This window comes from Xenopus laevis, chromosome 2L (genome assembly GCF_017654675.1).
Source record: "Xenopus laevis strain J_2021 chromosome 2L, Xenopus_laevis_v10.1, whole genome shotgun sequence".
NCBI classification, from domain to species: domain Eukaryota; kingdom Metazoa; phylum Chordata; class Amphibia; order Anura; family Pipidae; genus Xenopus; species Xenopus laevis.
In genome coordinates this window covers 70,399,112-70,417,566 of record NC_054373.1, presented here as the reverse complement: position 1 = coordinate 70,417,566, position 18,455 = coordinate 70,399,112, and the positions used below count along the sequence as shown (strand labels likewise).

At 44.6% G+C, this 18,455-nt stretch overlaps 1 protein-coding gene and 1 long non-coding RNA gene across 6 annotated transcripts in view; one reads left to right on the top strand and one right to left on the bottom strand.

Moving 5' to 3' along the window:
• LOC108708144 (mitogen-activated protein kinase 13) overlaps positions 1 to 18,455 on the top strand; it is a 204,330-nt gene that overhangs the window by 170,878 nt on the left and 14,997 nt on the right. The window lies entirely within an intron of this gene.
• On the bottom strand, positions 11,335 to 17,322 carry LOC121399970. Its single transcript, XR_005965386.1, has 3 exons — positions 17,234 to 17,322; positions 14,937 to 15,261; positions 11,335 to 11,643 (listed from the first exon to the last, which is right to left on the bottom strand). It is a non-coding gene; the product is annotated as an uncharacterized LOC121399970 (long non-coding RNA).

Genomic DNA, 18,455 nt, shown 5'->3' with positions numbered 1-18,455 from the left:
ACCCTAGCTCAAATTCCTTGACACTAAAGGCGTAGTCATCTGAGTGAAATGCTCTCATTACCTTGTCACTGTTAGAGCCAAATTTATGTAGTCTGAGGTTGGCAGTGGTGAGCATTTGCTGAGTCATGGCAAGAAGATGTTCCTTTCAACAAACTGATGTGTATCAGCTACAAACTCTTTTTCACCAACTTCAGCGGTTGTCCTCAAGCCATAAAGTGCTACTACGGGTGAAGGGCTGTTACCAAACACATGTACTTTCATTCGGTAGTCTATCACTTCGTCATTGACATCATAGTTACATAGTAAGTTACATAGTTAAATTGGGTTGAAAAAAGACAAAGTCCATCAAGTTCAATCCCTCCAAATGAAAACCCAGCATCCATACACACACCCCTCCCTACTTTTAATTAAATTCTATATACCCATACCTATACTAACTATAGAGCTTCGTATCACAATAGCCTTTGATATTATGTCTGTCCAAAAAATCATCCAAGCCATTCTTAAAGGCATTAACTGAATCAGCCATCACAACATCACCCGGCAGTGCATTCCACAACCTCACTGTCCTGACTGTGAAGAACCCCCTACGTTGCTTCAAATGAAAGTTCTTTTTTTCTAGTCTAAAGGGGTGGCCTCTGGTACGGTGATCTACTTTATGGATAAAAAGGTCCCCTGCTATTAGTCTATAATGTCCTCTAATGTACTTGTAAAGTGTAATCATGTCCCCTCGCAAGCGCCTTTATTCCAGAGAAAACAACCCCAACCTTGACAGTCTACCCTCTAACCAATTTAGTTGCACGTCTCTGCACTCTCTCCAGCTCATTTATATCCATCTTAAGGACTGGAGTCCAAAACTGCACTGCATACTCCAGATGAGGCCTTACCAGGCCTTACGGTACCATCTGAATCTGTTGTCTTCACGAACAATGAAACAGTGAAACATATGCTGGACATCAGCCATCACAGCAACTGATTCTTGCCTAAAACAAACTCCTGTAAGTTTGTTGTTCAGATTAGGCCCAATGAGAAGAAGTTCATTGAGGGAAACTCCTTGATATTTAGCACTTGAGTCAAAGACCACCCTGATCTGGTCTGGTTTGTGAGGGTGGTACACGCCAAAAGATGGAAGGTAACAACACTCTTCTCCTTTATCAAGTGGTGGTGCAGGCTCAGCATGACCTCTTTCAAACACCTTCTCCATAAAGTCAACAAAATGCCTTTTCATTTCAGGTTTCCTGTTCAGGGTGCACACTAAGGAAGCAAACCGTGCTTCTGCAATTGGGCTATAATTTGGTAGTCTCCTTCTAGGGATACAAAATGGTATGGTATGGGTATGGTTAAACTTCCTTGTTCATAATTTCCAGGAACTCCTTGTCTTCAATTGAAGCGGCCAACTCATTGTCTCGAGTGGTTATGTCGAAAACTGTGGATCCGAGGTTATCACCTAGTATGACGCTCTGTTGTATACCGTTACTGCATAGTTTTTCCTTCACACAGTAATGGTGTGGACACTGTTCAAAACAAGTATTGCATCCATTAGACAAAACATATGTCTTAAATGAAGAAACCGTAGTTGGCTTTCTAATTTTCCCTAGGCAGACATTGCCTATGATTACCCAGCCTAGGTCCAGGCATTGGGCATATGGTCCATTGATTTGTTGGCGGAACCTTGTCCACTCTTAGAATATCTCTGACAAGTAGAAGAAGGATATCAGCATTTCTGTCAAGGGCAGGTATGTGATCAGCTACAACTTTCAAATGAGGGTGGTGAGAAGCAGCTGCAGGAGTAGGGATCTCTTCTTTGTTAGTTGGAATCTGGTTGCACTCAATTACAGTAGGCAATGGTATTTCTATACTGCCATTCAGAGGAGCTTTTACGAGACCACCTGATCTTCTTCCTGAGACTTCTATAGTGCGGGCACAGGTGCCCAGGGTGTAGGTAAAGGCATACCCTTTATGTTTAACAAGTCAAAAAACGTTGATCTTGCAAGAGATCGGTTACTCTGATCATCTAGGATTGTATACACTCTCACAGCACTTTCACGTTGTCCCTTGGGGTATATACGAACCAAACATATTTTAACAGGACTTCATGCAGTCCTTCCCCACAGACTTTAGTACATGTAGAGGATACTGGTGTTGGAGGTGCTGTCTGATCTGTGCTCTCCCCGCCTTGCTTTGCTACAGGAGAGTTATCAGATAACATGGAGGAACTGTGTTGAAGTGGATGAAGTGCTTGTACGTGATCATTACTGTTGCATTCTATGCACTTAATAGTAGCCTTACAGTCTTTGGCAAGGTGTTCTGTGGAGGCACAGCATTTGAAGCAAACCCCAAATTTCCTTAAAAGTTCATTGTGCTCTTGCAGGGGTTTTATACTGAAGCCAATACATTTCCTGAGAGGATGTGGCTTGTTATGTAAAGGGAACTGACGATTTGGGTCCTCAATTTTGTTGCTTTGATTGGCCTTTCCAGGAACTGAAGTGGGTGCAGACGGAATATCTGTCTTTTTTTACTGACACTGGATTTCTGCATTCTCTGAGTGTAGTGGGTGGACTCATGGACCTTAGAACATCTGGACCAAGAGGGTTGAATTCACTATAGAAGAAACGTGGGTCTTTCCTAATGTCTGCAATTCTTCTGATGAACTCACTGAAGTAGGAAAAGGGAGGAGATGCAACTTGGTTCTCTTCCTTGTACTTTGACCCAAGCGATGCCCACCTTTCCTGTATACTGTATGGCAGCTTGGAAACTATAGGGTTGACTCCACGTGCAGTGTCGCGGTAACTAAGGCCAGGGAGATGGCGAGTTGGAGCTCCAAAAGAAGATCACTGAGCTCTTGAAACTTTAGGTTTTCTTTGCCAGATACCTTTGAGAAACTTTGTAACCTTCTAAACAAAGCATCCTCAATTGCTTCAGGGCTTCCAAAGCTACGCTCAAGTCTGTTCCAAGCAGCATAAAGTCCTGCAGCACGATTGTCCATATGTACTGTTTGAGTCTCTTGATACGTTCAGCTGATTGGAAACCTAGCCACCTGATGAGCAAATCAAATTCTTCTGAAGCTGTGAGGTCTAGTCCACTAATTGTGGTTTTAAAAGTGGATTTCCAGCCTCTGTAATTTTTGGGTTTGTCATCAAACTTAGTGAGGCCTTTCTTGGTAATTTCTTTGTGAAGCATGTATTTAGCAAACTGTGACAAGTCTGCATTTCCAGACCTTGGATTTATGACTTCAGGTGAAACAAGGACTGGTGAATAAGAATTCAACTTTGGCACTGGTTCAGACTTCATGAATGTGTTGGGTTGCAGCTGTGGAGGCGTGTGGTAGATTTGCGGTAACTGATTATTTCCATTGTAGGGGAGATGGTCTGGTATTTCCATAACGGTGCTTATAGCTTTCTGCAATGCTGTGGCCTGATGAACTGGGGCGAAAGTAGTTAAATTGTCTCTAGGACCGGTATATGCAGTGTACATACCTTGGCCAAGTGACGCAGCCATGGTGACTGGGAGCTGAAGTTTTGGAGAAACATCTAAGGGTCCTCTTGCATTAGATGCAGCTGAATGGCTTCTGCTTTCATTAGTGACATAGCTGGTAATGCATTCAAACCCCTTTATGTCTGTTGGACTGCTACAATTTCTTTCACTCTCATTAGCCTCTTGTTGCAGATTTTCTTCCATGGGCTGAGTCCACTTTCACTTATTCACTGGGGAATCTCCACTCTTTACTGTTTTTGACCGACATCCTAGAGCCTTTTCATTTTCTGGTGTTCCTGCTGGCAACGCTTTAGTTGATCACCTCTTCAAGGTATGGAGAAGGGTCCAAGACTCTGTCCTCAGCAGTCACTGCTTAAAAGAGAGCTTCTGATAGACATTGGAGAGCATCTCATGTCTATCAGGTTGGTCATAAAGTCTGGTTATCTTCCAAAAACATTGCTCTCAAAGTCCTGTCTGCCAAATTAGGTCCTAAATTCATTGGTCCTTATCCTGTATTGGAAGTCATTAATCCCAGTACGGTCAGATTAGATTTACTTCCTGAATTTAAGATTTCCAGTTCTTTCCATAATTCTTTATTGAAGCCTGCCAGAGTTATTCGTCAGAACTCTCCTCCTTCAATCTCTGTTGAAGGACAGCCTGAGTATTTGGTACAAATACCTGGTCTTCGTTGCCGCCGCTAGTGTGCCACTTCTGGGATCCTGATATGGTAAAGGCCATATTCCATTTTCCCAATGTAAAGGTCTATTCCTATAGTTCCTGAGTGCTCTTTCTAGTGTGATTCGTGTTCCTGACCCTTGCCTGTTCGTGACCTTGACATTCTGCCGCCTGTACTGACCTCAGTCTGTATTTGACTATTCCTTGGATTCCGATTTTGTACCTTGTTTGGTTTGACACTGGCCTGTGACCCTGACCTTGTTTCTGAAATAATCAAGTTCATCTTCACTATTCCTCTCTCAGCATCTGTTTCTATTCATTCTTTCTTCATGCAGGAGTTGGGTGTCAGATAATCATTGACAGTTAAATCCAATACAGTATATCTTATAGGGGGCTCCTTTTGCCTAGAAGATGTATTAGAGCTCACTCTATTAACAGAAGTTATTAGGTTTCAGAAAAAGCAAATGTGCCTAATAAGTTCTTTCTATAGGAGTCAGAGTTTGAAGACCCATTACATAGGGACACAGATGACCTGTGGATTGGAGGAAAGCTGATGTAATTTCAGTGTTTAAAAAATGCATTTTTGTAGTGGGCAAGTTTTTTCAAAGCACCATTAAGGCACCATACTCAAAATTACGTTCTGGAGAATGGCATTATGTATAGTTTTCAGGATGCTTTATAAAGATCATGCCAGACAAATTTAATTGCTTTTTATGATCAGCTAAGTTGAATCTGTGTTGCAGTATATGTGATCTATTTGGATTTTGCAAAAGCTTTTGATACAGTGCTGTATAAATGACTGCTTTCTAAACTAAGTTTTGTTGGTCTTGGTGATGCTGTTTGCGCATGGTCAGGGTAGGATTTAGTGGTCAGTCGCCCTGAGGCCGCGCGTCCTAGCGCCCACCCGTATGCCCCCCCCTCTGGTGTGAGCGCATATGCATGCCTGCACCAGAGCGATGGGAAGCTGTGCTCCCTGGTAAGCGGCTGGGCAGCATGCCATCCCTGTTATTATGCCGCCCTAGGCCCAGGCCACAAATCCGGGCCTGCGCATGGTTATGAAACTGGAGAATCGTGTACAGAGGGTGGTTGTCAGTTGGTACATTCTCTACTTTGCATAGAATTTTTATTGGGCTTCAGGTTAGCAGGAACCATAGCCACAGCACAGTTTAAAGTAGACAAATTGAGTCCCAGCTATTCACACACTCTTCCAGCACAAGTAGGTTTCCAGGGGGTTCAGACCCTCCTCCAGCACAAGGAGGTCTCCAGGACACCTCACACCCTCCTCCAGCACAAGGATGTCTCCAGGACACCTCAGACCCTCCTCCAGTACAGGTTGTCTCCAGGGAGCCTCACACCCTCCTCCAGCACAAGGAGGTGTCCACTCACCTGGAGGTCTAATTCCACAACTCTTAACTAAAACTCACCTGCAGTCTAATCAGATAGCTACTGCACAAAATAAAAAAAAAGTATTGCATACTCTTGATTGAAAAAAAAGCAAACAGATTTTTATTTACAACAAACAGTTACTTCACACAGTAACAGGACATTGCCCTACACATTTCAAACAAAAGCGGTCTTCATCAGGGGAAAAAGTACAAAAAAAGTTACTGTATGATATAACTGTTTGTTACATAGTTACATAGTTAAATTGGGTTGAAAAAAGACAAAGTCCATCAAGTTCAACCCCTCCAAATGAAAACCCAGCATCCATAAACACACCCCTTCCTACTTTTAATTAAATTCTATATACCCATACGTATACTAACTATAGAGCTTAGTATCACAATAGCCTTTGATATTATGTCTGTCCAAAAAATCATCCAAGCCATTCTTAAAGGCATTAACTGAATCAGCCATCACAACATCACCCGGCAGTGCATTCCACAACCTCACTGTCCTGACTGTGAAGAACCCCCTACGTTGCTTCAAATTAAAGTTCTTTTCTTCTAGTCTAAAGGGGTGGCCTCTGGTACGGTGATCCACTTTATGGGTAAAAAGGTCCCCTGCTATTTGTCTATAATGTCCTCTAATGTACTTGTAAAGTGTAATCATGTCCCCTCGCAAGCGCCTTTTTTTCCAGAGAAAACAACCCCAACCTTGACAGTCTACCCTCATAATTTAAGTCTTCCGTCCCTCTAACCAATTTAGTTGCACGTCTCTGCACTCTCTCCAGCTCATTTATATCTCTCTTAAGGACTGGAGTCCAAAACTGCACTGCATACTCCAGATGAGGCCTTACCAGGGACCTATAAAGAGGCATAATTATGTTTTCATCCCTTGAGTTAATGCCCTTTTTTATGCAAGACAGAACTTTATTTGCTTTAGTAGCCACAGAATGACACTGCCCAGAATTAGACAACGTGTTATCTACAAAGACCCCTAGATCCTTCTCATTTAAGGAAATTCCCAACACACTGCCATTTAGTGTATAACTTGCATTTATATTATTTTTGCCAAAGTGCATAACCTTGCATTTATCAACATTGAACCTCATTTTCCAGTTTGCTGCCCAGTTTTCCAGTTTAGACAAATCACTCTGCACAGTGGCAGCATCCTGCATGGAACCTATAGTTCTGCACAATTTAGTATCATCTGCAAAAATAGAAACAGTACTTTCAATGCCCACCTCCAGGTCATTAATAAACAAGTTGAAAAGCAAGGGACCTAGTACAGAGCCCTGCGGTACTCCACTAACAACACTGGTCCAATTAGAAAATGTTCCATTTACCACCACTCTTTGTAGTCTATCTTTTAGCCAGTTCGCTATCCAGGTACAAATACTATGTTCCAGGCCAACATTCCTTAATTTAACCAGTAACCTTTTGTGTGGCACTGTATCAAATGCTTTAGCAAAGTCTAAGTAAATCACATCCACTGCCATCCTAGAATCGAGGTCTCTACTTACATTCTCATAAAAAGAAATTAAGTTAGTCTGGCAAGATCTATTACGCATAAAACCATGCTGGCACAAACTCATAGTATTATGATTTGCTATGAAGTCCAGTATCTTATCCTTTATTAACCCCTCGAAAAGCTTTCCTACCACTGACGTCAGACTAACTGGCCTATAGTTTTGAGGCTGAGAACGGGATCCTTTTTTGAATAGAGGCACCACATTAGCAATTCGCCAGTCTCTCGGCACTATGCCAGATCTCAATAAATCCTGAAAAATTAAGTAAAGAGGTTTGGCAATCACAGAGCTAAGCTCGCTAATTACCCTGGGATGAATACCATCTGGCCCTGGACCTTTGTTAATCTTAACATGTTCTAGTCTCTTTTGAATTTCTTCATGTGTGAAACATGCATCATTAGTTGTATTACTAGAATTGGGACTGTTAAGAAGGAAACCTTCACTTACTGGTTCCTCATTTGTGTAGAGCACAAATGTTTCAAAACGGCTGGCATTTCGCATAACCAAAATGTGAAATTCTGCTGGTACTTCAAGGAACAGTAACATCAAAAAAAAAATTTAAATTCGTAATTATACATCAAAAAATAAACACCAACACAAAAAAAAACTTTAAATTTGCAAAGCCTTTATTAAGAAATAACTAACCGAAACTCCACTTCTGCTCCTGTTCAGAAAAGGCGACAGGGCGAGCATCCATTGTGCTGCGCTGGATTTCTCCTGCTTAGCTATCTCTCATCGGCTGCTGCATCAGGGAGCATGGTGTCCATGACTGCGGACTGCTGGCTCATCGGTGTGCTGGCTCCAAGGCCCCCTGATTGATGTTCAGCTCCTCCAGATCGTTAGAGGGGTCACACTGCTCGTAGGGCCTCCAAAAGCTTCTCGCGGGTGTAGAAGGATCTCTTGGCTTTCACTGTATTACGGATCAGCCTTATTATTTGGGAACCCTGTCAGGGAGATTATTGGCTGCACCTGGGCGAGTTGAACTGTAGGATTATCCGGAAATACAAGATTAAAATGATACTATTGATTTGCTCTAATGGGGGCACCAGAGATAATAGAGCAAAGGCAGGTGGAGGTGATGGGCCCACTTCAATCCTGCACTCGTAGGCTCTGCAGTGGTGGAGGTGTGGGAGGGTTAGAGAGCTGAGGAAAGGCAAGCGTTGGAAGCTGTTCTCCGTCTGCGCCTTTGACTGGAGTCGATGGGAACATCACGCCGGAGGTCACTTTGCGCTGGAGGTGCTCTTCTCTACCTCCCACAGCCGCGGGGAATTGGTTACCAGTGCTGGTGTGCGCCACCTGCATCTTCCTGTGCAGGGAAGTAGCTCCCTACCCATGGTCTGGCCATCGTCTCCCGCACTGCCTGGCTGACACGTCTGCTCATGGCCTTTCCGGTGTGTTTTCCTCTCAGCCGCTTGCTGGACTGGGCCCTGGGCCAGGAGATCAGCACCTCCTCAGCTCTCTAACCCGCCCGCACCTCCACCACTGCAGAACCTACGAGTGCAGGATTGAAGCAGGCCCATCACCTCCACCTGCCCTTGCTCTATTATCTCTGGTGCCCCCATTAGAGCAAATTAATAGTATCATTTTAATCTTGTATTTCCGGATAATCCTACAGTTCAACTTGCCCAGTTACAGCCAATAATCTCCCTGACCGGGTTCCCAAATAATAAGGATGATCTGTAATACAGTGAAAGCCAGGAGATCAGCACCTTCTACACCCGTGAGAAGCTTATAGCTTATTCGAGCAGTGCGACCCCTATAACGATCTGGTAAAGGAGGAGCTGAACATCAATCAGGGAGCCTTGGAGCAAGCGCGCCGATGAGCTAGCAATCCGCAGTCATGGACATGCAGCAGCCGCTTCACATGCTATCAGTACATGAGAGATAGCCAAGGAGGAGAAATCCAGCACTGCACAATGGATGGTCGCCCTGTCGCCTTTTCTGAACAGGAGCGGAAGTGGAGTTTCAGTAAGTTATTTCTAAAGGGGAAACCTATAGTTTACCTAGAAAACTATACATAGTTTTTTCGGTAGAAACTGAGCTTTCTAAATCTGCCGGTTTTTTTATGTATTTCCACCTCTGCAAAAAGATTTGTAGCTCTAAATACCAAAAAAATGTAAAAAATTCCTATTTTTCACAATATATGAATTTATACCAGAAAAATATTTTATTTTACGCATAAAAATCCAACTGATTTGGAAAGCCTTGCGTCTCTCGAACGTGCAAATACCAGATATGTATAGTTTTAGGGAGATTTAGGACTTCTGTACAGCAAAAACTCCTGACAGTATATTACCAAATTTTAAAAGCATTAAGGCAGAAAACAGCATATTTTAGATTCCAAAGCCAAAAAATCCTGAAACAGTAGGTTTACCTCAGAGAACCATATATTTTTGAAAAGAACACATACTGCTGATTCCAAAATGGCCAAATCAAACATAAAATCTTGTCTGAACATAGTGGTTTTTATACAAATTTATCAAACTTCTGAAAAATCACTTCAAAAGGTTTTATTTTGCTGCTCCACATATGCCACACTGTATTAGGAACCAAGAAAAAGCACCCTGAATATGATTGCCAGTGGTCCACTGACCAGTTTGATGCCCATTGTGCATTGGTTTCCCAAACTACCTGGCATTTAGAGACCCCAATATGAAGTTAGCACATCCAAATTGTCCAGGACTTTACTTCAGCTATTGAAAAATCAACACATTTACTGCATTTTTTTGTGAGGTAAAAACACAGAAAAATAGATTTACCCCCCAAAACCATATATTTTTGGAAAGTACACATTCTACCGAATCTAAAATGGGTACCCATGCCTTTCTGCTCCAAACTACTGAGTCGCAAGCCTTTCCCAAAATTGTCAGTTTTGGTGAAATATCTGAAAATTGTCTCAAAGCTTCAACTTTCCAGCACCATATCGGCCATGTATCATTACATACAAAGAAAAAGCACCCTAAATGTGATTGCCAGGCATCCTCCAAACAGTTTGATGCCCATTGTGCATAGGTTTACCAAAGTATCTGGCATTTGGATGTCCCAAAATGAAGTTAGCGCATACAGATAGTCCTGTGGGTAACCAGCTAATGAAACATCAACACATTGACTGCATTTTTTGTGGGGTAAAAACACAGAAATATAGGTTTACCCCCCAACATTCAACAATGTTGGGTTTTATAATAAATCTTTGTCTTTAAATCTAAGCAGATGATCAGCAGGTGCGAATTTTTTTTATTTATTTATTTATTGCACCAATGCGGCCAGCAGAGTTCCGCTCTGCTTCCCACCTCCCTCTTACTTGCCCTGACTGGATCTGGTGCCTCAGCCTGCCCTGTCTCTCCCTCCTGCTCGGTTGCTTGCTCCAGAGAATAAGAGTAGACAAATGCGCAATTGCATTCATGCGCTGTAGTAAGTGCGCGCCGGTGTGTTGACGTCACTCAGGGAGGGAGCTGTACGCCTGTGCTGGTCTGGCCTGGCGCGTTGGAGAGAGCCCTCAGGCAGTGCTGGGCGGTAGCATAACCGGCATTCTGATGTTATTGGCGGCTGGTGTTATTGGAGAAGAGAACACAGAGAGAGAGGACAGGTATACACTGATCTGGGCTTAGGCCGGGCAATTTTGGTAATGCTGCTGAGTCCTGACTTAGGGGTCAATGCTGAATTGTTTGGCACAAAAGGTACAGACTTCGGGGGGGGGCTGCTGGCTGGCACAGGTACAGATTGGGACAGTATTTCGGGGGCAATATTTTGGGTGCTGTTGACTGGCACAGGTTCAGATTGGGACAGTATTTCGGGGGCAATATTTTGGGTGCTGCTGGCTGGCACAGGTACAGATTGGGGGCGATATTTTGGGTGCTGCTGGCTAGAACAGGTACAGTTTGATTCATTAATTCATTAATGTGTTGTAAGGTTTTTTTATTACAAAAAGCGTGATTCGGTGGGAAATGGTCATACAAAACGGGGGCGCTGATTGAAGCCCTTGCCTAGGGTGCCAAACTACCTTGGCCCGGCCCTGCTGTTAGGGAATGCTGGGAATTGTAATACACAGACTTTACATATTTACCCTGCATTTCTAGAGTGTTATACATGAAATTCCCATATATATATATATATATATATATATATATATATATATATATATATATACATACATACATACATACATACATACATACATACATACATACATACATACATACATATATATATATATATATATATATATATTGGATCTGCTCTATTTTGGGGTTCCAGGCTAATGAACTGAGACAGGCTGATGTTTAAATAAGTGGAATTTATTTACAAAGGAACTAAAAGGTATAACATAAAAAGGGAAATAACTAAGATGGAAGGAGGATTGTTGATCCAGCAGAATCTCAGATCCAACAGAACTCTTGCTATCCCTGCACCCACACCAGTGTGTCCAGTTATTTGCATCTCTTTGATATGGACATTACTGTAGCTGCAAGGGTTGTTTTATGGCAGGATGGCTGTTGTCCAGGCTTGTGTAATGTTTCTGATTGTGAGGTTTAAACTGTTCATAAACACACAGGAGATATTCTTGTTGTAAGGGATCTGTATTTCTGTAAGTCCAGAAAAACTTAAGATGGCTACAGGACCTCCCACATCAACAAGTTACACACTGTTATGTATAAAGCATTATCATGTTATAGCAACACCTAGTGTGCGCCACATTATATTACAGCTTGCACCTTCACAGTTACCATTGATGGAAAGGCAGATATCTGTTAACCCATTGCGTGTATGGGATTATTGTTGAATATCCAAAATTCAATACTACAATATATACATATATATATATATATATATATATATATATAGATTTATTTTTAAGGGAAAACATGTTTTTATTTCAAAACACATCAGTTAATAGTAATTAAATCCATTTTTCAAAAGAGCAAATAGATCTTTTTATATTTAATTTTGAAATGTTACATGGGGCTAGACATACAGTATTGTCTGTTTCCCAGCTGCCCCAGTCATGTGACTTGTGGGCTGATAAACATGGGTCTGCACGTGTAAATGGACATTGGTGGGCTTTGCTCAGTTTATTTTTGTGTTTTGTGAGGCGGAGTCATTTGAGACATTGCATTTAATTCCATTAATTAAAAATGACACTATAGTGTTAATGTTGCTTTACTGCACTATAGGGATATTAGCAGTCCAAGGGGTTCTGTGACCATATAAAGGCACAAGGCTGCAGGCTGAGTTATACAGGGAACTCTGAGTATCACTCATGTATTATAAGGGATAATGGACCCCCTACTATAAATGGATATTAGAAGTCACTGAGGGGTTGTTCTGTGACCATATAAAGGCACAAGGCTGCAGAATCTTTAACATATTTTACATGAATTACACTTAAGTACGAAAGGCAGCTCTTTACATACATAATTTTTTGCAGTTTTACCCCATTATATATGAGTGGATGTGTACAAGACCATTGCGTGTTTACATGTGGGCTGCTTTGATTTTTTTGCCCGGGCTGCTTTTTACCCCCAGTCCGGCCCTGGTGCCCCGACACCAGCACAAGGAAGTGTCCACTCACCCTGAGGTGTAATCCCACACCTCTTTTATCTGCAGCTCACCTGCAGCCTAATCAAATGGCTACCTCTAGCTTGGCAGCTGAAAAAACCCTAAATGGCGTATGAAGTGGAGGGACCCCCCTGCTCGGCTTCATTCGCTCCAGTGTTTGCAGATGACACACAAATATGTAGGCAAATATTCCATCCAGCATGTGGCATCATTGCAGGGGAATCTGGACAAACTGTCACTCTGTGAGGCAGATGATGTTTATTAATATAAGGGTGTGCCCCTAGCAGGGCCGGACTGGGAGTAAAAAGCAGGCCGGGCAAAAAAAACTAAGCAGCCCACATGTAAACGTGTGATGATCTTGTACACACATACAAATATGTGCATATAGAGCTGGTTTCTCACTTAAGTGTAATTAATGTAAAATATGTAAAAGATTCTGCAGCCTTGTGCCTTTATATGGTCACAGAACAACCCCTCAGTGACTTCTAATATCCTTATCATTTACAATAGGGGGTACATTATCCCTTATAATACATGAGTGATACTCAGAGTTCCCTGTATAACTCAGCCTGCAGCCTTGTGCCTTTATATGGTCACAGAACAACCCCTCAGTAACTTCTAATATCCTTATCATTTACAGTAGGGGGTACATTATCCCTTATAATACATGAGTGATACTCAGAGTTCCCTGTATAACTCAGCCTGCAGCCTTGTGCCTTTATATGGTCACAGAACAACCCCTCAGTGACTTCTAATATCCTTATCATTTACAGTAGGGGGTACATTATGCCTTATAATACATAAGTGATACTCAGAGTTCCCTGTATAACTCAGCCTGCAGCCTTGTGCCTTTATATGGTCACAGAACCCCTCAGTGACTTCTAATATCCTTATCATTTACAGTAGGGGGTACATTATCCCTTATAATACATGAGTGATACTCAGAGTTCCCTGTATAACTCAGTCTGCAGCCTTGTGCCTTTATATGGTCACAGAACAACCCCTCAGTGACTTCTAATATCCTTATATTACAGTAAAGCAACATTAGCACTATAGTGTAATTTTTAATGAATGGAATTAAATTAAATGTCTCAAGACCCGCCTCACAAAACACAAAAATGAGACTTTATCCAGGAGGAGCCATTATTTCCATTGCTATTAAAGGGGTGGTTCACCTTTAAGGTAACTTTCATTATGTTATAGAATGACTAATGCTAAGCAACTTTTTCAATTGTTTTTCATTATTTTTTTTTTTAATAAATTTATAGTTATTTGTCTTTTTCTTCTGATTCTTTAGTTTTCAAATGGGTGTCGCTGACCCCTTCTAAAAAAACAAATACTCTGTAAGGCTACAAATGTATTGTTATTGCTACTTTTTATTGCTGATCCTTCTATTCAGACTCTCTCCTATTCATATTCCAGTCTCTTATTCAAATCAATTTCATGGTTGCTAGGGGAATCTGGACCCTAGTTACCAGATTGCTTAAAATGCAAATTGAAGAGCTGCTGAACAAAAAGCTAAATAACTCAAAAACCACAAATAATAAAAAATGAAAACCAATTGGAAATTGCTTTGAATATCACTTTCTACAGCAGTGATCCCCAACCAGTAGCTCGTGAGCAACATGTTGCTCTCCGACCCCTTGGATGTTGCTCCCAGTGGCCTCAAAGCAGGAGCTTTTTTTGAATTCAAGGCTTGGAGGCAAGTTTTGGTTGCATAAAAACCAGGTTCACTGCCAAACAGAGCCTCAATGTAGGTTGACAATCCACATAGGGGCTACAAAATGGCCAATCACAGCCCTTATTTGGCACCCCAGGAACATTTTTCATGCTTGTGTTGCTCCCCAACTTCTTTTACTTCTGAATGTTGCTCACGAGTTCTAAAGGTTGGGGATCCCTGTTCTACAGCATACGAAGTTATCACAAAGGTGAACAACCCCTTTAAAGGTGTTGATATGCTATTATAAACTCTGCATGCAAATGCATATTTGTGCGTATTTGCTTCTCACTCATTGTACCTCATTAGGAGATTTGCCACTTGTCCTACCCATAACTTCACCTCAGATGGGCCCCAGGACAGTCTCAGTTAATATGGGACTCGGTAAAGACCCTGTAATTGTCAGTAAGAGTAAGTAAGTTATGGGAAAGTCTAGCAGAGAAAACTGCAGGCTTCTGTCAGGGCCTTTCTCCTTGGCCTTTTCACCTCCAGTAACTCTCCCCGAACTCAGTGTGGCACATTCCACCCCAGCTGACTCTCATGTGCCATGGGGAACATCATGCCATAATCCCTCACCCAGGCCCCACATAGCTTGTTGCTCACCCTCCATCCTGGCTGTTGCTTCTGCTTTAGGGAGTTACTTGGCTTGTGTCTTGGGTGAAGGGGACAGTCCCGGTAGGATCAGCCGGAAAGAGGGCCTTGCTGTGCAGTCAGTAAAAGCCTGAGCTAAGCAGCATGTTACCCCTACCTCCAAGCGGCATGTGCATAGAGTGCCAGGGGCCATGAGGAACAATTTGATGGGATAGGAGGCAACAGGAGTGGGGCAGGCAGCAGACAGTGTGGTACATTATATATATAATGAGTGAAGCCACATGTCTGTGCTCCATTCTGGCTTTTGGAAACCAAGAAGCTCGACACTCTGTCAGCTCTGGAAGAAAGGTGGGGTAGGGTTACATGAAAATCTTTTAATATATTCAATATAAAGATACAGTGAACACAGTATAGTACATTAAATAAATAACGGTTAGCATGGAATTTACAAAATTGTGTCTTCATAAATAAGAAACCATATTAAAATTTTTTAAATAGAACAGATTCTCTCTTAAAGTCCCCAGGGGGAGTGGGCCAGGCAGCACACAGTGGGGTACATTATATATAATAAGTGAAGCCCCAGTTTTCCTGCGCACTGTTTGTATCCTGGGCTGAGCTAGAAGATTATAGGTGTCGTGTGAGCCGCTAGAAGGGCACTGAGCAGTGGTGTAAAGAAGCCAACCTGGTGATTCTGCAATGCGAAGGTGGTCTTGGGCATTGGACTGGCCTGCTCCCCCTTCAGGACTGGCCTCCCCCCCTACAGGACTGGACTGCCCCCCCTTCAGGACTGGACTGCCCCCCCTACAGGACTGGACTGCCCCCCTTCAGGACTGGCCTGCTCCCCCTTCAGGACTGGCCTGCCCCCTAAAGACTGGATTGCCCCCCTACAGGACTGGCCTGCTCCACCTTCAGGACCGGACTGCCCCCCCTAAAGGACCGGACTGCCCCCTACAGGACCGGACTGCCCCCCCCCTTCAGGACTGGACTGCCCCCCTACAGGACTGGACTGCCCCCTTACAGGACTGGCCTGCTCCCCCTTCAGGACTGGACTGCCCCCCCCCTACAGGACTGGACTGCTCCCCTACAGGACTGGACTGCTCCCCCTTCAGGACTGGACTGCCCCCCTACAGGACTGGATTGCCCCCCCCCTACAGGACTGGCCTGCTCCCCCTAAAGGACCGGACTGCCCCCCCTACAGGACCGGACTGCCCCCCCCCTACAGGACTGGCCTGCCCCCCTACAGGACTGGCCTGCTCCCCCTTCAAGACTGGACTGCCCCCCCCTACAGGACTGGACTGCCCTCCCCTACAGGACTGGACTGCTCCCCTTCAGGACTGGACTGCCCCCCCCTACAGGACTGGACTGCTCCCCTTCAGGACTGGACTGCCCCCCCTACAGGACTGGACTGCCCCCTTACAGGACTGGCCTGCTCCCCCTTCAGGACTGGACTGCCCCCCCCCTACAGGACTGGACTGCTCCCCTACAGGACTGGACTGCTCCCCCTTCAGGACTGGACTGCCCCCCTACAGGACCGGACTGCCCCCCCCTACAGGACCGGACTGCCCCTCCTACAGGACTGGCCTGCTCCCCCTTCAAGACTGGACTGCCCCCCCCTACAGGACTGGACTGCCCCCCCCTACAGGACTGGACTGCTCCCCTTCAGGACTGGACTGCCCCCCCTACAGGACTGGACTGCTCCCCTTCAGGACTGGACTGCCCCCCCTACAGGACTGGACTGCCCCCCCTACAGGACTGGACTGCCCCCTTACAGGACTGGCCTGCTCCCCCTTCAGGACTGGACTGCCCCCCCTACAGGACTGGCCTGCCCCCCTACAGGACTGGCCTGCTCCCCCTTCAAGACTGGACTGCCCCCCCCTACAGGACTGGACTGCCCCCCCCTACAGGACTGGACTGCCCCCCCCCTACAGGACTGGACTGCTCCCTTCAGGACTGGACTGCCCCCCTACTCCCCTTCAGGACTGGACTGCCCCCCTACAGGACTGGACTGCCCCCTTACAGGACTGGCCTGCTCCCCTTTAGGACTGGACTGCCCCCCCCTACAGGACTGGACTGCTCCCCTACAGGACTGGACTGCCCCCCCTAAAGGACCAGACTGCCCCCCTACAGGACCGGACTGCCCCCCCCTTCAGGACCGGACTGGACTGCCCCCCCCTACAGGACTGGACTGCTCCCCTACAGGACTGGACTGCCCCCCCTAAAGGACCAGACTGCCCCCGTACAGGACCGGACTGCCCCCCCTTCAGGACCGGACTGGACTGCCCCCACCCCAATGCAGGGCCCTTGATTACCTCACTGTGTACAACAGACAGTGTACTCCATGAGCTGGGACATTCACATAGCAGGAGGCAGCAGCAGCAGCAGCGCGAGAGCCGAGGAGAGGAGTGGGAGGGGCAGAGCCAGGATGGGAGATAGGACGGAGGAGCGGTCCTAGAGCCCATCGGATTTACTGAAAAAACTTCACCACTTATTTCAGGTGAGAAGCGGCCCACTAAAACAAAATATCGAGCGGCCCCACGGGCAAATGCCCGAAGAGGCAGATTGCCAGTCCGGGCCTGGCCCCTAGGATGTATGCATGCAAGCCACCTATACCCTTAATACCACCTTAATACTACTACATGAGACAAAAATGTTTTGAGCTGTAATAACTGGGTGTTGATAGTGGGAAGAGAGTGTTCTTTTCCTTTATAAAGCACTGGTAAGGCCCCGTCTAGAATATCCCATTCAGAGTTGGTCCCCAGTGCTATTACTATTACTAACGAGTAATAGTCCAAAGAAGGCCAAATAAGCTTGTTAAGGGTGTGTTAGGAAATGCTGGTTTCACTGGTGTGTAAGGAGTGTAAGGAGCCTGTTGCTCCTTACACACCAATCACTTGCAATCAAGTGATGTTCAAGGACAAGATTTAATTTCTGGGCAAGCAACAATCAAAAACACAGTCCTTGAGACAGGGTGAAGTTCACAGCCGGCAGAAAATGTGCCAAGTCAAATATCAGGCAAAGAGTCAGAATGTTAGAGAGAGAGGACAGCACAGAAACGGACTTATAAGATATAGAAGCATTGATTAAAGAAACAGGATCAGGAACCTGAACAGGAACTGGAGCAATGACACAAAAAAGGAGGCTTAGTCACTGCAATGAGCTGAATAATTATGGCCGATGGCAGCCCCGGACTGGCTATCTGTCTCTTCGGGCAAATGCCCAAAGGGCCGCTCTGTTTACAAGTGGAATTGGCCGATATGTATCCGCCAGAGCCGCAAGTATGATTATCGCAGCCGTTCTCAGCACATACATGAATTACTGCCTGTGCTCTGCTTCTTCTCAGACACAAACCTTCGCCACCTTAGACCAGGCGAATTAAAAATTAAAAAAAACAAAGCTTTATCATTCTCAATCTTATGTCAGTCACATCATATTCTGTATGCGGGAAAGTCATAAAAGTTGTAAAAAAAACGCTGGTGTCATTTTTTGAAGCAGGATTGCCTTCAAAAGTCCTAACTATTAACGATTTTTGTG